Here is a 17,358-nt window from a genome sequence, read left to right on the forward strand (position 1 = left end):
AGTGCAAAATCAGATAAAACAACTTATGGGATGACATCTATGGTTGACATTAAAGAATCACTTAATCAATTAAATGAAAAAGTTAAAGAACTATCAAAAAAGATTGATCAAATGATTAACCAAGGCTTAGTAACTACAAACCAATTAGAAGCCATCGTTGCTAAAATTATTAATGAAACGCAAAAGGAACTTCAAAAATGTTCTTGCAACAAAGAAATTATCGATATAATCAATAAAACTACAATAGTTTTAGATCCTAAAACTGAAGATAAAAAGTCATTCACTGGTAAGTACTCATACCCTAATTATAATGTAGGAAATGAAGAACTACGATCATCAAGGAATCCCAGTTCTATGTCATGGCCTAAAGACTACTTTAAGTCAACATGATAGATTATTTATCTAAAGTAGAAAAGTTCTTATTGGATAACTATGAAGATGAAGAATTAATAATCAATGGATCAAATGTATCTATTCTTGATCAAGCTCTTAGGTTACTAGATCTTGCTGAATCTAAAGGAAATGATACAACAAACTTAGAAATCTCTACATCTGAGGAACTTAAACAACTTTTATCGCTTTGATGAAACGATTAATGTCATAGAAGAAACATTTGATAAAGAAACTTCTGTATATATTTCAGAATAAGAAGTAGAATCTCTTTCTTCTGATATAGAGCCTAACTTCGGGATGAATAAAACCGAACCACATTTCGATCATCCTGGAGAATCTTCTTTTCAAGGTGAAAGAAGAAAAAGACCTAAAACTAAACAAGGTCATAGACCTGGCTCTATGCCAGATCTTCCCACTGGAAATCCAAACCAGTTCGGAACAAACGTTCTCAATATTGACAACATTGAAACAAATAGAAAAGAAGTTATCGACAGATGGACTTCAAAAATACGTCTAATCATTCAGACTAATAAAGAAAAATATGCAACAAAAGAATCTATCCTTTTTATTGTTTGACCATAAAACATGAGGAATAGTTCAAAATTTTATCAAAAATACAAACTGGATTAGTCATAATCCAATGACAGTATTCCAAGACATGCTTGATGTCATCTACATGATGTTCCATGGTATAGATCTTATAGAAGACAAACCCAATGAACAAAAAAGAGAAATCGAAAAAGCAAAGTCCAGACTTACGAATCTCACCATATGTGATATTTGCTTTCTAGATCATTACACATGTGACTATGAAACAAATATTTACAAAATAAATGATTCAAATATATATCATGAGTTGATCAAACAATATCTATTTAAAATTCTCATTGTAGGACAACAATCTCATAACAGATTTATAATTGTATCTACGAATGCTACAATTTACAGTCTTGCTTTTGCTAAGAGAATTGTTATCGATGAGATTCAAAAAATTTGTAATCTATCAAACACAAAAAAAATGACTAAAACGTTTTAATAAAAATTGTTGTAGTCATTTAACAAAAGAAAAACCCTTAGAGTATGGATGCAAAGTTAACCATAAAACAAGAAATTCTTCAAAGAAATCTTTTAATAAATATTCAAAAAAGAATAAAAGATTTTCAAAAAAGAAAGATACTAGACGGTTTAAACCGGGAAAATATTTCCAAAAATCAAAAGATTTTCAAAAAACAAAAGACAAAGTAAATTTTATCCGAAAAATAAAAAGAACTGCAGATGTTGGGTTTGTAGTGAAGAATGACACTATGCCAATGAGTGTCCTAATAGGAAAGATTACCCACAAAAAGTTAAACTCCTTGAAATAGCATCATCTATGGACCTTAGGCCTATAGAAGAACAATTTCAAGATGAACAAATTGTCTACACATTGATTGAAGAACCTCTAGATGAATCATCATTTTCTTCATCTACAAAACCAGACACTGATTCAGACTGACTCAAAGGGCATGAACTCTAAAAACGTGATACTAACTATCACAAATCCTAATTCAATCTATGTTAAAGGTACCTTTAGATTCGTCGGATATAAACATATTGATTTAAATTGTTATATTGATACAGGAGCCAGTCTTTGTATCACAAGTAAATATGTTATTCCAGAAGAACATTGGATTAACACTCCAAAACCTATAAAGGTTTCTACAGCAAACGGACCTGTAATTATCAACAAAAAATGTATTGATTTACAGATAAGACTTGCCGGAGAAATATTCCATATCCCCTCTGTATACCAACAAGAATGTGGAATAGATTTCATCCTAGGAAATAATTTTTGTCTTTTGTATAGACCATTTGTACAAAATCTCAAAACAATTACTTTCCACAACAATGGTGTTCAAATCATTATTGATAAAATCACAAACGCTTATAGAAATGGAAAACCTGGATTTTTAGAATCAATGAAAAATAATTCAAAAATTAAAAAACCAGAACCTGTCAACATCTCTCAAAGCAAAATTGAAGAGACTTTGCCTTTTAAAACGGGGGAGAATGAAGAAGAATTTAAATTTCTTCTTAACCAAGAAAAATTTTCAAAAATTGAAAGTTTGCTTCAAAAAGTTTGCTCAGAAAATCCTATAGACCCAATAAAGTCTAAACAATGGATGAAAGCAAACATAAAATTAATCGATCCGACCACTATCGTAACAGTTAAACCTATGAAATAAAGTCCTCAAGATGTCGAAGAATTTAGTAAACAAATCAAAGAACTACTTGAAATAAAGGTCATCATTCCAAGTAAATCTCCTCACAGATCTCCCGCTTTCCTTGTCGAAAATGATGCAGAAATAAGAAGAGGAAAGAAAAGAATGGTAGTTAACTACAAAGCTATTAGCAAAGCAACCATAGGTGACAGCCATAATCTCCCTAATAAATATGGACTTCTCACCCTTATTAGAGGAAAAACAATATTCAACTCTTTCGATTGTAAATCTGGCTTTTGGCAAGTTTTACTTGACGCTGAATCACAACTCCTAACAGCTTTCACATGTCCCCAAGGACATTACCAACGGACTGTTGTACCTTTCGGTCTAAAACAAGCTCTATCCATATTTCAAAGACATATGCAAAATGCATTCAGATCTTTTGAAAAAATTTGTTGCGTTTATGTAAATGATATCCTCGTATTTAGCAACAATGAAAATGAACATTTGTTACACGTAAAAGCTGTTCTCAAAAAATGTGATCTTCTTGGAATCATTCTTTCCAAAAATAAAGCACAACTTTTTAAAAGTAAAATAAATTTTCTTGGGTTAGAAATAGAACAAGGAAGTCATCGTCTTCAAAATCATATTTTGGAAAATATTCATAAATTTCCTAATAAAATTGAAGATAAAATACAATTACGAAGATTTTTAGGAATCTTAACATATGCTTCAGACTACATTCCTAAACTTGCAAAAATAAGAAGTCCCTTACAATGCAAACTTAAGAAAGATGTCCTTTGGTCATGGTCTGAAGATGATTCTAGCTATATGGCAAAAATAAAAAAGAACCTAAAAGAGTTTCCACCTCTATATCATCCTAACTTAGATGATAAATTAATTATCGAAACCGATGCTTCAGATAATTATTGGGGAGGAATCCTTAAAGCAATAAATTCTGAGGATCAATCCAAAGAATTAATTTGTAGATACACCTCAAGATCTTTTAAGGATGCTGAAAGAAATTACCATTCTAATGAAAAAGAATATCTTGCCGTTAAAAGAGCAATTGAAAAGTTTTCAATCTATCTAACACTTGTAAATTTTACAGTAAGAACATATAACAAAAACTTTGCTTATTTTTTAAGAAATAACATTTCAGGAGATAACAAAAAAGGTCGATTAGTTCGATGGAAAATGTGGTTTTCCAGATATAGCTTCGAAGTAGAGCACATTAAAGGAGAAAAGAATATCTTTGCAGACTTCTTAACCTGAGAATTCCAATAGAAAAACTAATCAAGTTTGATACTCTTTTCATGCAGGAATCAAAGCCATTCAGCGTTATACTTTGGTGGTCTAATGACCCAAGAGGTTTTAACCTCAGTCCATAATTTGGACTACATGTACATAGCCTTTCTCAAATGGAGAAAGAACAATAGCTTATGCTCAAACAAGCTCTTCTTGAACAAGAATTGGAATTCGTCAGAAACCAATTAAAAATTGTAAGACTATTTATGTCTGAACATAAAAAGGAACTTTCTTCTCCTTCCTCTCCTATGAGTCAAGAAGAAAATGTAAGTGTTCAAAAGAACATCGAACAACAAGAGGTCAATGTTTCACCTCCTTTAAAAAGAAAAGAAACATCTAATCCTGAGCAAACGGCTCAAGGTAAAGACTCAACAAATCCATTGAAGGTTGTAGATTTACCAAAAATCCAGACAGGAGTACAAACTCCAATAAGGTTGGTTACACCCTTAGACTTTAGTCTAAGACCCAACGGGGGAATTCAAATCCCAAAAACTAAAGGTTCATTTTCAGGATCAGGAACACCTGATGAGGGAATTCAAATCCCAGAGGAATTGTTACAAATTCCTAATAAAAATTCAAAACCATACTACGTTGTATTCAATGCACCCAACGTTGGTATATTTGAAGATTGGAATATCACCAAAAAGGCAATAGAAGGAATTAAAAATATTAAACATAAAAAGTTTAATAACTTTCTTGAAGCCAAGATAGTTGCAGATCAATACACAAGATCCGAAAGGTGCTCAAAAGTACACCTTATTACTGCAACAGAGACCTTAAGGCCTAACACATTCAAGTTAGCCTTAAATTTTACCAAAAGTTCCAAAACTGTTCTTGGAAGCCTTCCAATAAGAACTCCCAAAAATACTGAGGAAGTCACACCTGACCTCCCAGTAGAAATCAAGATAAAAGACTTTGAGTATTGTTACAGGTATGCTCGAAGTGCAACGGAAGAAAATTTTGTAGAAGAAAAATTCTCCACTATTGACGGGAAGAATTTAAGCCACTGCAATTTCTACACAAATGCAACTCTTTACAAGTGTATGAATCATTTCAACTAGGATTGGTAAAACCCATCTATCCTAGTTAAAACCTGCATGAAATAAAGCTTTTCTCTAAAAGCTTTACAAAAGCAATAAAAACTTTCAGAACAAGATGCTGCAAAAAGGATCAAGACCTTTGTAACACCGTAAAAATTAAACAATTTTTCGCATTTGAAAAACACATTTTAATTAAAACCATCCATTCATAAATTGTCATAACATCATGTTTTTAAATCACAAATGTCTCCCAAGATCAAATACATCCAATCCCATAGGTGTGTACGAATCAAGTCGGCGCCTTCCCGCGGTCATCACTGGTACCTGAAACACATAACACTGAACACTGTAAGCATAAGCTTAGTGAGTTCCCCAAAATACCACACTAATCACATAATAGCCACTCGAGGCTGTAACTCTGTTGACCCTCTGGTCAATGTGTCTCAGTGGGGCCCTCCAGCCCCAACTCTCTATGGGCCCTCTGGCCCTAACTCTAGGGACCCGAAAGTCCCGACTCTGTAACTCTGAATCATGCATATCACATATCACAACAAATCACAACACATAATAACATGCAATCACACTGCATATAGCTCTATAATACTCTGTCTCTGAACTCTATTACCACACTAGGTAAAGTATAGTGAGAAGACTCACCTCGGGTATCTCGGTAAATATCTGTCTCGGAATGAATGTGCTCTAGCCTCCGCCTAAACACACAAAGTAATACACCCATAAATACAACTGAACTCAACCCTAAAGGTCAACAAGGACAACGGTCAACTTTGACCGGACTCGGCTAGTGCACTAGGGCGTCTCGGCGAGTCTATACGTGTCCACTGACTCCCTTGGATCCTCTCTTGACACGTCGAGTATTTCCCTAACTCGACGAGTTCCACCTGAAATGAATCGTGGGCCCACCACGACTCAATTCGCCGAGTCTCAAGAACAACTCGGCGAGTTCCGACTTGACTCAGCCCCCCCCTTGACTCTCCCTGACTCACTGAGTCGACCCCCTCAACTCGGTAAGACCACTCGCTGAGTGGTTAGGGGCAAACTTCATGCTACTCGCCGAGTCTGTTCTTCAGACTCGGCGAGTCCATGCCATGCATAAACTCAAACTCACTTCTGAGGTCAGATCTGTTCCATGCAATCATAGATCTGGCCTCCCCAGGCATGATAATCACGTAAAGTCCAAATCTTGGTGCTCAAACAACAATTATTTGCTCATAAATGATGTTTTAGCCCCATATCTCATAACTCTAGGCCAATACTCTCATGAATCCTCATAAAGCTTAAGGAATAAAGCTTCTCTGGACCTCTATGGATCTCATCTCAAGCCTCATCACAAATAGGGACGAAATGGACATCAAATCTAACCAACAAAGGGGTCAAGAAACCCTAAACCCCCATATTCGTCATAACAACAGAAAAGGGAGCCAAAATATACCTCCAAGATGATGCTCTGAGCTCCAAAATTGAAGGATGTCCACCTCCCTTGCCTTCTCTTAGCTAGAATCTCCTTTGCCTTGCCAAACAAAGCTTCAAAGGTCAACAATGGCCTCTTCTTTCTCCCAAAACGCTCAAATCTCTTTAGGGTTTCTCTCTGGGGGTTGGTGGCCGCAAATGTCGGCCATAAGCCCCTTTAAATAGACCTCAAACCCTAGAAATTAGGGTTTCATTAAACAGCGCGGACTCGCCGAGTCCAGACGCGAACCCGCGCCCAAAACCGTGGTCCTACTCGGCGAGTTTGGACTCCAAATCGCCGAGTCTCCTCACAAATCACCCAAAAATAAAAGGATAAAAATAATACCTGGGAATCCGGGGTGTTACAATTATCCCCCACTAGAATTAGACTTCACCCTCGAAGTCTTGCTCTGCAAATAACTCTGGATGCTGCTAACGCATCTCACGCTCCGGCTCCCAAGTTAACTCTGACCCTTTCTGATGTTGCCACTGGACCTGCACCAGTGGCACCTCTTTACTTCTCAAAACCTTAATCTTTCGATCTCTGATCGCCACTGGTCTCTCAGCATAATTCAGGCTCACATCCACCTGAATATCCTCTAGTGGCACTAGTGCTGACTCGTCGGCTACGCACTTTCGCAACTGCGACACGTGGAAAGTGTCGTGAATCTGACCCAACTCTGCTGGCAACTCCAAACGATAGGCTACCCTGCCTACCCTCGCGACCACCCTGAAGAGACCAATATATCGTGGCCCCAACTTGCCCCTCTTCCTGAATCGAATCACTCCTTTCCAAGGAGAGACCTTCAGGAGCACAAAGTCGCCGACCTGAAACTCAAGCTCGGACCGGCGTCTGTCCGCATAACTCTTCTGGCGACTCTGAGCGGTTAACAGCCTCTGTCTAACCTGCTGGATCTGCTATGTCGTCTGAAGCACGATCTCAGTACTACCCATAACACGATGTCCGACCTCTCCCCAGCAAATGGGGGTCCGACACCTCCTCCCATACAACAGCTCAAAGGGTGGCATACCAATGCTCGAATGATGGCTGTTGTTGTAGGAAAACTCTGCCAAGGGCAAATACGTGTCCCAACTTCCCCCGAAATCCAACACACATGCCTGGAGCATGTCGTCGAGCGTCTGAATCGTCCGCTCATTCTGTCCGTCAGTCTGGGGGTGATATGCGGTACTAAAATGCAGCCTAGTACCCAACTCCTCGTGAAACTTCTCCCAGAATCTGGAAATGAAACGCACATCTCAGTCTGAGACAATCGAGATCGGCACTCCATGCCGTGATACCACTTCCCTCACATACATCTCTGTTAACTTCTCTACGGAAGAGCTCTCACTGATAGCAAGGAAGTGGGCGCTCTTTGTCAACCTGTCCACAATCACCCAAATTGCATCGACTCCCCTAGCAGTTCTCGGTAATTTGGTGATAAAATCCATGGTAATCTGCTCCCACTTCCATTCGGAAACCTCCAATGGCTGCAACTTACCATGCGGTCTCTGGTGCTCGGCCTTAACCCTACGGCAGGTTAAGCACCTCTCAACAAACCACGCGACATCCCTCTTCATACAGGGCCACCAATACTCTCTTCTCAGGTCTAAATACATCTTAGTGGCCCCAGGATGGATCGAGAATTTCGACCGATGAGCCTCTTCCTTCAAAATGGTACGCGTCCCCCCCACAAAGGGTACCCAGATACGCCCCTAGAATGTCATAAGCCACTGACCATCGGTAACGAACTCCAAAACCAACCCAACAACTCGCTCTTTCTTCTGCACCTCAGGCTGCACAACCTCAGCCTGTGCCCCATGAATGGCGTCCAATACTGGAGCTATCACAGTCAATCTCAGACATACATCTCGCAACGGGGTGCTCTCCGCCCTGCGGCTCAGTGCATCGGCTACAACATTAGCCTTGCCCGGGTGGTACATGATCTCACAATCATAATCCTTGACCACATCCAACCACCTCCTCTGTCGCATGTTTAGGTTGGGCTGATCCATCAAATACTTAAGGCTCTTGTGGTCCGTGTATATCGTACACCGAACCCCGTACAGATAGTGATGCCAAATCTTGAGGGCGAACACCACTGCCCCCAACTCTAGATCGTGGGTGGGATACCTCGTCTCATGAGACTTCAGTTGCCTCGATGCGTATGCTATCACATGCCCTCTCTACATCAGCACCGCTCCCAATCCCAAGATCGACGCATCACAATACACCACAAAGTCCTCCATCCCCTCTGGGAGGGCTAACACTAGGGCTTCACATAGCCTCTGGCGAAGCGTCTCAAAAGAGGTCTGCTACTCTTGTCCCCATGAAAAAGCGACACCCTTCCGGGTTAATCTGGTGAGTGGCACAGCGATCTTGGAGAAATCCCTGATAAATCTCCGATAATAGCCTGCCAACCCCAAGAAACTCCTGATCTCGGACGGTGACCTCGGCACCTCCCAACTCATCACTGCCTCCACTTTGGCCGGGTCGACCAAAATCCCCTTCTGGTTAACGAGGTGCCCTAGGAACTGGACCTCTCGCAACCATAAATCACACTTGGAGAATTTGGCGTAAAGCCTCTCCGATCTCAGAACTCCGAGGATCTCCCTCAAATGCTCCTCATGCTGCTCTCTGGATCTTGAATACACCAAAATATCGTCGATGAACACGATCACCGACCGATCCAACATCGGCCTGCATACTCTGTTCATGAGATCCATGAACACTGTCGGGGCATTGGTGAGTCCAAAAGGCATCACCACAAACTCATAATACCCATAACGAGTCCTCAACGCTGTCTTCTGGATATCCTCATCTCGCACCCTTACCCTTACCTGATGAGACCCCGACCTCAAATCGATCTTGTAGAACCAAGATGCTCCCTGCAACTGATCGAACAAATCATCGATCCTCGGCAACGGGTAACAGTTCTTGACCGTCAGCTTGTTCAACTCCCGGTAATCAATGCACATCCGGTGTGAACCATCCTTCTTCTTGACAAAAAGGATAGGCGCTCCCCACGGCGAGCTGCTCGGCCGAATAAACCCCTTCCCCAACAGCTACTGAAGCTGCGAGGATAACTCTTGCATCTCTAGAGGTACAACGCGATAGGTCACCTTGGCAATAGGCGCGGCCCCCAGAACCAAATCGATATTGAACTCCACTTGCCTCACGGGAGGCACACCCGGAAACTCCTCTGGAAATACATCCGGGAACTCACGCACTATCGGAACCTCCTCAACTGACCTCGGTCTCTCTTAATCAACCCGTGTATCCATCACATACGCCACAAAGCCCTTACAGCCCTGTTGTAGACACTGCCTCACCCTAGCGGCCGAACAAAACGCTGACCCAGAACATGTACCCTCGCCGTACACCGTAAGAACTCCCCCACTAGGGGCTCGTATGGTCACCGGCTGTCGCTCGCAGTCGATAACCGCATCGAACCTGCTCAACCAGTCCATGCCCACAATGACACAGACATCACCCATTGCAATAGGAACCAAATTAATCTGGAACTCAACACCGAAAATCTCAAATACGCACCCATGGATCACCTCCGTGGCATATATCACTCTCTCGTCAGCTATGGAAACACTCAGAGGCCGACTCAACGCCTCACGACTAATACCGATATGCTGACTAAAAGCCAAAGATACAAAAGACCGACTCGCACCGGAGTCAAATAACACCAAGGCAGGTACATAATTCACAAGAAAAGTACCTACACATAACATAATATAAGAATAATATCTCAACATCAAAATAAATACACGAAAGAATACATACCAACCACGACATCGGGCGATGCGCGGACCTCCTCCGCGGTCAACTGAAAGGCTCTCCCTCGTGCCCTCGGCGCCTCGGCCTTCACTGGCCGACTCTCGGTAGCTCTGATGGCGGCAGGGGCAGATCCCTGAGGTGCTCCCTGAGCTGATCCCCGCAACTGCGGACACTCTGCCTTCCGGTGTCCGGTCTGGTTGCAGTGAAAACATACTGCAAACCCCTTGGGGCAGTCCTTGGCCATATGCCCCTCCTTGCCACATTTGTAGCAAGACCCTGCTCTGCACACACCATCGTGGCTTTTGCCGCACTTGCCACAAGTGCGGCCCCTCTGGCTCCCTGATCATGAATCGGCAGGCTTGGCCCGCTTGGCTACCGGCTGAGACTGCACCGGTCGCCGATCCCTCCCCTGAGACTTAGCCTCCTCCCTAGCCTGAGTCTCCAGCTCTATCTCCCTCTTCCGGGGATTTTCCTGAAGCTCGGCAAACATCCGGTACGTCGAGTTCGCCACGAACTCATGTATATCCCTCCTCAGAATGCTCAAATATCGACTCATACGTGCCTGCTCGGAGGACACGTGCTCTGGGCAGAACATCGCCCGCTCATGAAACATCCTCGCAATCACTGTAAGAGGCTCAGTACCCTGCTTGAGGGTCAGAAACTCCTGGGCCAAACGCTCCCTCTCCACCTGGGGAACGTACTTGTCTCGGAACATAGCAGTGAACCTCTCCTAGGTCACTGCTGCAAGCTCAGCAGGCGTATAGTGCGCCGTCACAAATTTCCACCAGTCCTTCGCTCCCAAGCGAAGCTGGTTCAACGCGAACCGGACTCTCAAATGCTCAGGAGATGAGCAAGTAAAGAAACACTCCTCTATGTCTGAAATCCATCTCATCGCCGCAATCGGGTCCTGGGTCCCGTCAAACTCCGGTGGTTTTGTGTTGCTGAACTCTCGGAACAGCAACGCATCACCACCCTGCGGCCTCGTCGCAGCTATAGCTGCAGTGGCTGCAGCAACAGCAGCCTCAGAAAGTGTCACACCCCAAAGCCGGAACGGCGGAAACGTTCTGGGGTGGATGACGCCATGTCAAGTATGACAACACATGCATTATAGTAATCAAAGTACAACAAAACATTGCATTAATAGTAATAGTTTTACATAGTTTACATAACAGTACATCAAGGTAATACAAGTAAATATATAGGTGCAGCTTGGTACTAAACTGTCTTCGTCAGAAGCTCCGGGGATGTACCTGTCTAATGCTGACCTGAGAATACAAGTTATTTGAAAAGCGAGTATCAGCATTTTTACAAATGTTGGTGAGTTCATAAGTATTTAGTGTTATTTTATCCAAATAACTTTAATAAAAGTTGTAGTTTTAGAGTATCCATTACATTAATGTCTTTTCCAGAAAATCCTATATTTTCTTTAATAAAAGCAGTCTTCTACTAAGACTGGACGGAGTTATGTGGTAAAAAGGTAGTTTTCCCTTAATCGCTATCATTATCAAAATACATAATTTGATTATTAAAGAAATCAAGAGGAATCAGGGAAAAAGATATGCCTCAGCAGTGAAGACTGCTGACTAAGGCAAAGGAATCATAGACTCCAGGAGAGTATCGAACAAATGACACGCCTGGCTCAGTCTAACAAGGAGAGAAACAGACCCCAGATGGTACCAAATGAAAGGTACGGATAGCAAGGTCTAAAAACAGAGGATACAGATCCCAAACAGTATCAAATGAAAGATACAGCTAGCGAGGTCTAAAACAGTGAATACAAACCCCAGACAGTATCAAATGAAAGATACAGCTAGCAGGGTCTAAAAACAGTGTGACTCTGAGAGTGGGTTCCAGCATACAGTGTAAATTGCTGGTGATATACCGTTACCTTAAGGCCATGAATTATAAGGTAACCTAGGATACTCGTAACCATACTAACCGACACTAGAGTACCTGACGCCCTGCAAGCGTCTAATGAATATGACATTTGTCACCCCTTGGCTTGGTAGGCCGTGGACTGTAGCTAGCAGTCAGGGTGCGGGGGTGTCAATCCCGTATAGATCTATACACACAATGTCCGCTCTCCCTACATGAGACTCTGGTTACCAACTAGACGACGGAGAAGGCCGTGTCCCGAAGATGCATCCCAAATAGTGGGTAGTGTGTTTCCAATATAATGTTGAACTAGAGGTAGAGACTCATAACTGAACTGACTAAAGTAAACCTATATGGCTATGCTCGTATACATAATATATAACTAATGAATCAAACAACCTTCGGATGGACATCCGATCCCACCAGACCACATCTCAACGAAGAAAAGGAAATAGGGCGGACAAGCCTTCCTAAGTCCTTCAATCATTATTTATATGCATCTATACAAGCACAGACATACATACATCTAAATAAGTATGAGTGTGTAACAAGTGGAATCATATTGTGAAGTATAACCAAACCGTGATGTATAACCGAATCGTGTGGAATAACTGAGTCGCGAAGTATAAGTGTATAGTGTGGAATAACCGAATCGTGAAGTATAAGTGTACCAAATGTAAGTGTATCACGAAGTAGAAGCGACAACAAGTGAAGTAGGATCGTATCGAGTATAAGTGAAGTAGAAGCGATATCAAGTATAAGTGAAGTAGAAGCGTATCACTAAGTAAGAGTGTAAACAAGTATAAGCGTTTAACTAAGGAGAAGCATCCACTAAGTAAAAGTATAACAAGGCAATGGTATATAACGAGTGGGGTATCAAAACATGGAAGAAATCTTTATACTTAAGAAAATCACAACTTGGTGTTATTTGGTAAAATAAGTTTGAAAACCTTTAGAAATTCTTTGGAAACTTTTCATAAACCAGTTTTAAATGAAATTTTGATAAAACACTATAAGTAAGAGATTTGAACAAGTGGAAACATTTTAGAAAACCATTTACAGTATCAAACTCGGTAAAACAGTTAACAGTGTGGTAAATCCTTATGCATGCGGGTTATCAATCACATGTGATTGATATGATATCTGGCATGTTTAACTTGTATTCCCCCCTATAAAACATGAAAAAACATTTAAAAGGTTCATTCAGGGGTGTGAACTCACCTGGTGTAAGTGGATCCGACGAAGGTGCCGGTTGGGTGCTCGGTGTCAAGTAAAGGCTTGAGCACACTTAGTGACCTATTTAACATATGATAACATATGTTCACATACAATTAGTACATTTAATACTAATTAAACAAGTATACACTTCCTAAGTGTGAAAACACTTTTAATTAAGCGTTAGGGGTGTCCCGGGTAACATCTAAGGGTGTGTATGGCTTGAATAAGGATTTTACTCTCCAAGAGTAAAATCTTAGGAGATACTTCGGCCTTAAACACCCCATACCCATGATTTTATGGCCGTAAACTCATGGAGGAGGTTTTTGAGTGTTAAATGGCCTACTACAAATTAAGGGATGATGCTAGGTTTTGTTCTTGGGCATTAGAAAGGGACTAATTCAAACATATGGGTTATTTGATGAGTTCACGGCAGTAAACTATGAGTTTATGGCCGTAAACTCTCACCCAGATAATCATAAATTGTTTTGAAGGCCAAAGGTAAAGCATAATTGGTTCAACCCATTTTTACAAGTCAAGGGGTGAGTTTGGGGCACCTTTTAACCCCTTTGTAGGAGTTTACGGCCCAGGTACCCTTCCATGAGGGGTTTACGGCCGTAAGCTCCTTATGGAGTTGTTTTAATTGAGTTTAAGGTCCCTAACTTGTTTGTGGTTGATTCTTGAATTTATTCTAAGGTCATAGGTGTGTTTAAGTGGCTTTTAAACACTCAAATATGAGTTTACTCCCCATGAAGAGGAGTTTATGGCCCAAGCATGTTCTTGGGCTGTAAACTCATGTTTACTCTTCAAAAACTCGTTTCAAGGTGTTCTAAGTCCGAATATGTAAGCCTAAAAGTCATATCTAAGCCTTAGGGGCAATTTGGAGGGGTTTTGGGGCTTAAAAACCCCCTATTAAATGGTGTTCACGGCCCAAGAGTGTTCTTGGGCCTTAAACACATGATTTTGTCCTTATTTTATGTTTTAAACTCGAATTTTCAGGCTAGATAAGTTATACAACGAGTTAGGATAGTTTACCTACTCGTTTGGGGCTCGAAACGGACGATTTTTGGCTCGAATTTAAGTTGTAGAGAGAGAGAGTGGGGAGAGTGTAAAAAGTCTCTAATGGACTCCACTCACCCTTATACAGGGGTTGGATTTGGGGCTCAGTGGAAATCTACCCGATACTGCTGTTAAACAAGGCTTTTTGGTCGCACCCGATTAAACGGTCAAATTTTGACTTGGTTGCAACCACTCATTTTAAGGGTATTTTGCGGGTGTTTCTAATTTGTTTCAACCCTTACCAAGTCATTATAAAAGTCTTAAATTAATTAACCTCTTCCAAAAGGTTAACGGACGGTTAAATAAGCGAGGCTTATTAACGGAAAAGGTTAAAAATGATGGAATAGATTTCGGGCTGTCACAGAAAGAGCATCGTACTTCTCATCAAATGTCTTTATCAACGTGGTCTTTATAGACCCGAACATCTTTGGTATCTCTGTCCTGATGGCCGCATCCACCTCCTCCTGGATGATCCTACGGATCTCCTCATCCCTCGCATCACTGGTCCCTGGCGTGTGGCGAGTCCCAACCATGATCTTTCTCTCTCTGAAATACAATGCAAGAATAATATCAGGAACTCGCTCGAGTATACTCACACTCGAGTACTCCATCCTACTTGTTCCTTGGTACTCCAAGGATTCTTACTTGGACTATGCACTGACCCGGTGTCTTCAGTAGTACGGGCCCAATACTACCGTCCATACCGCATCAGCATCAACCCCAAGTCCTCCTCCCAAAGTCCCAAGTCCCAAGCACTCTACTCTCTAATCATATGATACTCTCAAACAGATCTCTCACAATCTCCTCGCTGCTAGCTAACCAATCTGAAATATTCATAGCAGCAAGACTCCTAGACTCAGGCATCACATATCAGGCCACTCTAGTCCTAATAAGAATACCTAGTCTACTCTAGCATGCATATCATAGCTCATCAGATAACATATCACATCATATATTATAACACTTATAATAATGGTATTTTCGGAAGGGGTCCAGGATAGGCAAGAAGGGAGGGGCAGCCTCCCTGAAAAGTAAAGAGCGGGTTGTCCCCTCTTCAACATTTCTACTACTTCCTTGTCTCCCCCTTTTCAGGGATCTCCTTGTTCTCTTTCAAAATTTTCCTCCATACCTTCGCCGCCTTCTTCATCATGTTGTTCTATCCTTCAGGGATGTTCGGAAGGTGCCCGGGCCTCCTAAAAAATCCTTCCGACAAGAATGCTGCTTGAACATTGTAAGACATTGAACCGTCCCGCTCTTGTGAACACTGATCATAAGTGGCAAAAGCCGCCGGAATCCTCATTTTTTGTCCATAAGCTCTCCTCGCTACTGTAATAATTTTCAATTTCTTTTTTTACTATACACTGGCGCAGATGATTGCCCCCATCTATCAACGGGGGACCCCCCGAAAGGCGAATAGGAAGCTTCAAGCGATCTGGGATCCCACCTTTGATCAAGATGAAGGTGTAGTTTTCACTAGGAATCCCAGGGTTGCCGATCAGGTGAAGTAGTAGTTTCTGGGCACAAAGGATTCACTCGCGATTATAGGCCCGCCAAAGGGAAAGTGCACAGGTCTTCCTTCAAAAGAGACAAGGTTTTTCATTGCCCGAGCAATGAACGTAGTTCACGATGGGCGTTGGGGCCCCTACCATTAGTTGTCTATAGGGATCTGGGATTTGGTATTGAATCAATCCTTAACTTCGTTTAGTCACTTCAGAAGTCATATTCAATACCTAATTCTATTGAGTTGATTCCATCCCCTTTACTTTGTTTACATTCAGTAGCTGCTTGCTGGTGTCCATTCAGGTCAGGAACTCCTGCAATAGGCAGCTACCCTCATCAAACTAAATAACACTACTCTCATCCCTCGCCCGAGAGGCAGGAGAGACCTTGAGTCCAGGCCGTTGCATCACCCTCACCTCTGATTCGGTCAATAGAAAGACCAGCACAACTGCTAGTGCTAAGGTCTTTATCGGAGGGGTGGAGATCACGCAACCCGATCTCTTCAACAACGGCATGGTGGTTATTCATGGCCTTCAAGGTTTCATCTCTCCGCTCTCTACGTTTTCTTGCGACGTGGAGAGGATGACCTCGCTCTCGTTCCCGTTCCATCCAGATCATCATTCTGGTCAACATATCCAGACTTCCGGCTCGGTGCAGCCCGCTATCATGCGCCTGATGCTCAGAGATGCCATGCTCCGGCTCCGTAACAATGGCTTCAGCATCCTAGCCCTCGCTATGAAGGTGAAGTACGCCGAGCTTGTGACTCTTAACAATACAATATGACGGTCTTCGCCGTTGACGACCTTTCGATCTTCTCCGGTTCTCACTCTTATATCATATCAGCAACGTCAGGTTCCACATTGTGCCGAACCATTTCTTGTCGATCGCGGATCTGGAGAAGCTTCCGGTGGGGACTGCTCCGCCGACATTGGAACGAGGCAAACCGCTGCTTATCACAACCTCTGGTGCCGGTGGAGGTTTGACCTCGGCGCCGATGAGGATGAACTATGTGAGGATTAAGGTGCCGGACGTCATCCGCAACGTCAAGATCGTGGTGCACAGTGTGTACTTGCCATTTCCACATATTAATCCTGTGGCTGCGGCTTACGACAGTATCCTAGGAGGCTCAGAAGTCTCAGGAGGAGATCAGACGATGGAAGGAACGTGTGCTGCTCTGGATGGGCATGAGGTTGTGGTGAGTCCCCGATGCCTCAGGTCAAGCCAATGGTGGAGATCGAAGATCACCATGGCCTGTAATTAATCCTGAAAGTGTTGCTTTGGTGACACGTCTCCGTTTATTTGTTGTCTTTTTTGTGGTCAGTCAAAGACAGAAGAAAGGGGCCGAGGAAGGGGAAGCCCTTCGAGTACCAATCCGGTCCATGTGCTGGCTTGGCATGGAAGGCTACCCGAAAAGTCTTTTTCGCGGCTTGTTTTAAGCTCAATGCTTAGGGCAGAGTTATGGCTTTACCCCTTCTTAATCTAGCATTGCTACTCTTCTTTGGGAACAGACCGA

General features: G+C 42.3%; 1 pseudogene; it reads left to right on the top strand.

The window, feature by feature from the left end:
- The first annotated feature begins 15,560 nt into the window (after positions 1-15,560).
- Positions 15,561-17,358, top strand: part of LOC111910769 (uncharacterized) — a 2,386-nt pseudogene continuing 588 nt past the window's right edge.

This window comes from Lactuca sativa, chromosome 1, assembly GCF_002870075.4.
Source record: "Lactuca sativa cultivar Salinas chromosome 1, Lsat_Salinas_v11, whole genome shotgun sequence".
Lineage (NCBI taxonomy): Eukaryota > Viridiplantae > Streptophyta > Magnoliopsida > Asterales > Asteraceae > Lactuca > Lactuca sativa.